Genomic DNA, 5,668 nt, shown 5'->3' with positions numbered 1-5,668 from the left:
ATTTAATTAGAGTTGATAAATATCAGATATATTAATATACAAGTGGAAATATGTGTGAAAGTGTCTTTATTATAGGAACCTTTCTATACACTAAGAATGCACTCTACACTGAGCTACATCCACATCCCTCTTACTCTTCTATTTTCATGAGTAGTCATTACCTGCCTGTGAACCCCAATAGGTCCTTGTGTGTTGGCTCTCTGAGTTGTTGGAATTATAATCTGGGCCTCTAAGATCCAGCTTGAGATTTTGTAAAATGAGACAAAAATAAATGAATTGTTTTAAAACATAGTATTTGTAAGAAAGCCATTAGACAACTGATGGGCTTGGATCGTCATCACTGTGGAGGTGAGGGAAGGGCACCTCATGTACACACCAAGGAAAACAAACTAGGAATCCAGTGATTTATCTTCATACTCAGACAAGAAAAATTTGTAACAAATTATGTGAGGCTTTTAAAGCCAAGAAGACCCTGAGGCTGATGAAGTGTCTTAGTATCTATTGAATACTTAGTGCTGGCTTTTTATGTACGACACCTGAGTTCAGTTCTGAGCAACCACAGGGCAGCTCACAACCATCTGTAACTCCAGCGTTTAGAGGATTCAACACATTCTCTGCCCTCTGCAGACACATGGTGCACAGATATACATAAAGACAAAACACCCATATACAAGATATAAACTATTTAAAATTTGAGTAAATTAAAAGAGGGACGAAAGGGTTGTGCTATACAAGGATTGATTGTCACCTGTATCAATGGGCATGAGAACCATCAACAGGAATAAATAGTGAAACTGGATTATTGATCACATACAGACAAAACTGACAGAATTCAGAAGACAAATTGAAAAATCAGGGGATAATGGTTCATTCTTAGGTCTGTATTTTGAAGACCCATTACTCACGGGAATTTTTGTGAAAATTACCATCAATTCTACAAGTATGCTGAATTATCATTGAAAATCAAAATTGTGCAACTTTACAATTGATAAATATTTGATATGGAGGAACTATTTATTTATTTATTTATTTTATTAATTTATTCTTGTTACATCTCAATGGTTATCCCATCCCTTGTATCCTCCCATTCTTCCCTCCCTCCCATTTTCCCCTTATTCCCCTCCCCTATGACTGTGACTGAGGGGGACTTCCTCCCCCTTTATATGCTCATAGGGTATCAAGTCTCTTCTTGGTAGCCTGCCAGCCAAGGACAATACAGGCCATAAACTTCACACTCCTACTCAGATCTAGCCAATGGATAGGACATTCTCCACAGTTGAGTGGAGAGTGGGGTATGACTTTCACACGTACTCTGGTGCCTCATATTTAACCATGTCCCCTGGAGGGGGAGACCTGATACAGAGGAATTCGAAGTGTTGCTTTTATTTCCTCAGAAAATGGGATAAGATGAGAGCCATACTCAACTTTTACAAATAGAATACATTACATGGCTTGGGCTGAGCCCAGAGTGTTTCTATCTAGCTATCCCTCAGCCTAGGCCTGCAAGCTTCTAATCTTCTCTAAGCATGTACCTTGAAGACTTCAACTTCCAGTCAGTCTGTTAACCTAGGCCTAGAATGTTTCTGCCTCCGAATAGTCTAGCTTCCAACTGTTATGATCAACATATTACCAATTTAACCATCACTAAAGGTTTGAATTCACAAAGAAACTCTTATTATCCTCTCTGTCACTGTTTTTTTTTTTTTCAAAGCCTTATTCGATACACACTATATTGTATATTTTTTGTTCTATTAATTTATTTCACTTAATTTGAGCATATTTCCCCATGGTTTCTAAAATTTCATGACATTATTTTTTAAGTGCTGAGTAAGACTTTATTTCATAAATGTACCACATTCTTTATTCTTCTGTTGAGAAACACCTAGGTTGCTCTCAGTTGTTAGCTAATATGAATAAAATGTCAATAAAAATAGTTGAGCAAGTGTCTTTTTGGAAGGATGGAGTATTGTTTGGGTAAATGTCCAAGAGTGGTATAAACTGGCTTTTGAGGTAGATTGATTCTCAATTTTCTGAGATTGATTTCCATCTTAGCTGTACAAGTTTGCACAATCACCAACAATGAAAAAGTTTTCCAATTGTTCCACATCCTTGCCAGAATGGGCTGTAACTTGTATTATTGATCTTAGTCATATGAGAATTATAAGATGGAATCTGAAAATAATTTTAATATGCATTTTCCTGATGGTTAAGCATATTGATGTTTATAATTTCTTTAAGTGTTTCTTAGCCATTTGAGATTCTTCTAAAGACAATTATGTTAAGAACTGTACCACAGCTTTACTTGGGTTATTTTCTTTACTTAATAGCTAACTTATTGAGCTATTAACATATGTTAGATATTAGACCTCTATCAGCTATATAGTTGGTAAAATTATTTCTCAATTGGTAGGAAGCCTCTTTGTCTTTGGATAGTGTTCTTTGCCGTACAAAAACTTTTCACGTCCATGAGGCCCTATTTATTAATTGTTGATACTAGTGCCTTTGATATCCATGTTCTCTTCAGAACATTCTCTTTATGTCAATATGTTTATGGTTGTTGCCCCACTTTCTCTTCTACCAGGTTCAGTGTCTCCAGTTTTATGTTGTTTTTTGATCTACTTTGACTTGAGTTTTGTGCAGGGAGATAAATGTGGTTCTGTTTTCAATCTTCTATATGAGGACATCCAGTTTGAAAGCACCATTTTTGAAGGTTCTTTCCTTTCCTGGTGTGTATTTCTCCATTCTTCATAAAATTGTGTCCATAGATGTGTGAATTTATATCTTGGTGTTCAATTTGATTCCTTAGATCAACGTGTTTATTTTTATGCCAATACCATGCAGTTTTTGTTGCTGTAGTTTTGTAGTCCAACTTGAAATCAGGAATGGTGATGCTTCTTTACAATTTGCTTATTGTTTACAAATTGCTTTAGCTATTGTGAATTTTTGTTTTTCCATATGAAGTTGAGGATTGTCTTTTCAAGTAATGTAAAGAATTGTGTTAAAATTCTCATAGGGAGTGCCTCAGATTTGCTTTTGTATAAGAGAGATACTGAACATTTTAATTTACACTATATCCATCCACTTTGCTAATAGTGTCTACCAGTGTGTAAATGCCATGTGGAATTTTCAGGGTCACTATGTATGCTATTATATTATCTGCAAATAACAATACATTAACTTCTTCCTTTCTAATTTATATCTCTATGGTCTCCTTCAGTTGTCTTATTACTGTGACTAAACTTCAAAAACTATATATAATAGATATAAATAGATTTAACAACTGTCTTTTATTCCTGAATTTTTTGGAATTGTTTGAATTTTGCTCCATTTATCTTGAAACTGGCTACAGGCTTCTTGTAAATTGCCTTATCGTGTTTAGGTATGTTATTTCTTTCCTAATCTTTCCAGGACTTTTGTTATGAAGGGGTATTGGATTTTTGGCAAAAGACTTTTCTACATCTAATGAGATTGTTACATTTCCTTTCATTTTTGTTAATATGGCAGCTACATTTACTTATTTCTATATCTTGAACCATCCTTGTATCTTTGCGATGAACACTACTTTACCATGCTGGATAACCTTTTTGATCTACTCTTGGATTTGTTTTACAAGTATTTTATTGAGCATATTTCATCTATGTTCATAAGGGAGCTTGGTACGCTCTTCTATGTTGAGTCTTTGTGGTTTGAGTTTAAGTGTAACTATCACCTAATAAAATAAATTGGTCAATGTATTCATTTCCCCCAATTTTTCCTTTGTATTTTCCTGCATTTCTTTCTTTAAGGGATTAATCATTTTAATCTTTAAGACCTATATCATCTTCATGTAGTTTATCTTAGGATTTTCTGGTGCTTCTGGATTTTCTGGTGTGGAAACGTTCACATCCTGCCATGGTAGGAGATCTGGGCTTTGATGCAGACATATTACACTGGCTGTTATTGATTGTGCTCTTTTGCTGGTATCTTGGCAGCTGGGTTTGGGGTCATTTTACTTCACTGAGTAAATGTTTAATTTTCTGTATTTTCAGAGTGTTTTGCTATATGCTGCCTGTTTCCTGGCCTGTTCTCTGGTATGTTTCCAGGAAATGCCAGGTAGTGTTAGTGGATGTAGTTCAGTGAAGATAATAGGGAGGGAATTCAGGAGAGGATGACCCATGGGATCCACAGGAAATCTGGCATGTGGAAGAAAGGCCACTATTGGTGGTCTGTTGCAGTGCTCAGAGTGACTCTAAGGGACTGACTCTGGAGAAGCTGAGAGAGTGGAGAAAGTCTGAAGGCAGGCTTCCTGTTTGGGGAGCAATGTTTCCTACTCAGTAGTGTTTGGTACCACACACACATTCCTCCCCTTAATTAAAGGGGACATTGTGACTTTTAATGGCTATATACCACAAAGATTATACATGAAATATGATTTAAACTTTTATATTTTTATCTTTTTGTAAAAGGCATTGTTTAGTGTGACTACTTTCTTTTTTTTCATTCTTTAATTTTATTAATTTATTCATATTACATCTCGATTGTTAGCCCTTCCCCTGTTTCCTCCCATTCTTCCCTCCCTCCCATTTCTCTCCTCCCCTCCCCTATGTCAGTGACTGAGGGAGACCTCCTCCCCCTATATATGTTTTTAAAATATCAAGTCTCTTCTTGGTAACTTGCTATCCTTCCTCTGAGTGCCACCAGGTCTCCCCATCCAGGGGACATGGTCAGAAAAGGGGCACCAGAGTTCGTGTGAGAGTCAGATCTCACTCTCCACTCAACGGTGGAGAATATCATGTTCATTGGCTAGAACTTGGTAGGGGTTCGAAGCTTACTGCCTATATTCTCCTTGGCTGGTGCCTTAGTTTGAGTAGGACCCCAGGACCCAGATCTGCCTGTCATAAAGTTCTTCTTGTAGGCTTCCAGGACCCTGTGGGTCCTACTATTTCCCCTTTCTTCCATGCTACTCTTGCCTAAAGTCTCAATCCGATATCCTCTCCTCTGACCCACTTTCTTGGTAAGTAAAGATTTTCATGGTATGTATCCCTTGGACTAGTGTTTTGATATAAGTGAGTATATACCGTTTGTCTCTTTTTGCTTCTGGGTGAACTCACTCATTATGATAATTTCTAGATCAATCCATTTGTCCACAAATTTCGGGAATTCCTCATTTTTAATAGCTGAGTAGTATTCCATCGTGTAAATATACCACAGTTTCTTAGTCCATTCTTCTACTGTGGGACACTTAGACTGTTTCCATGTTCTGGCTATTATGTATAGAGCAGCTATAAACATGGCTGAGCATATGTTCCTGTTGTGTGGTAGGGCATTTTCTGGGTATATTCCAAGGAGTAGGATAGCTGGGTCTTGAGGAAGCCCTATTCCCATTTTTCTGAGAAAGCGCCAGATAGCTTTCCAAAGTGGTTGTTCAATGTGACTATTTTCTAATCATTACAACTTTAGACTGATCAGATGAAATGAGTGTAATCAGTGTGGACAAGAGTGTGCTTTGTGTAATATCTAGATATTCAAGTTCTTATTGAACTCATCTGTGACAAGAACTGAGATAGTTCACAAAGACCTAAGATAGGATGATCAGTGTGAGCAGTTCTCTTGTGTTCTACTTCCTGTTGAAGACTCAGATGTAAAGGGACCCTATTTGGTAGATAAAGAGCTGAAATGCCAAGTGTCA

The sequence above is a fragment of the Acomys russatus genome, chromosome 18, assembly GCF_903995435.1.
Source record: "Acomys russatus chromosome 18, mAcoRus1.1, whole genome shotgun sequence".
NCBI classification, from domain to species: Eukaryota; Metazoa; Chordata; class Mammalia; order Rodentia; family Muridae; genus Acomys; species Acomys russatus.
This window is presented reverse-complemented; position numbering follows the sequence as displayed.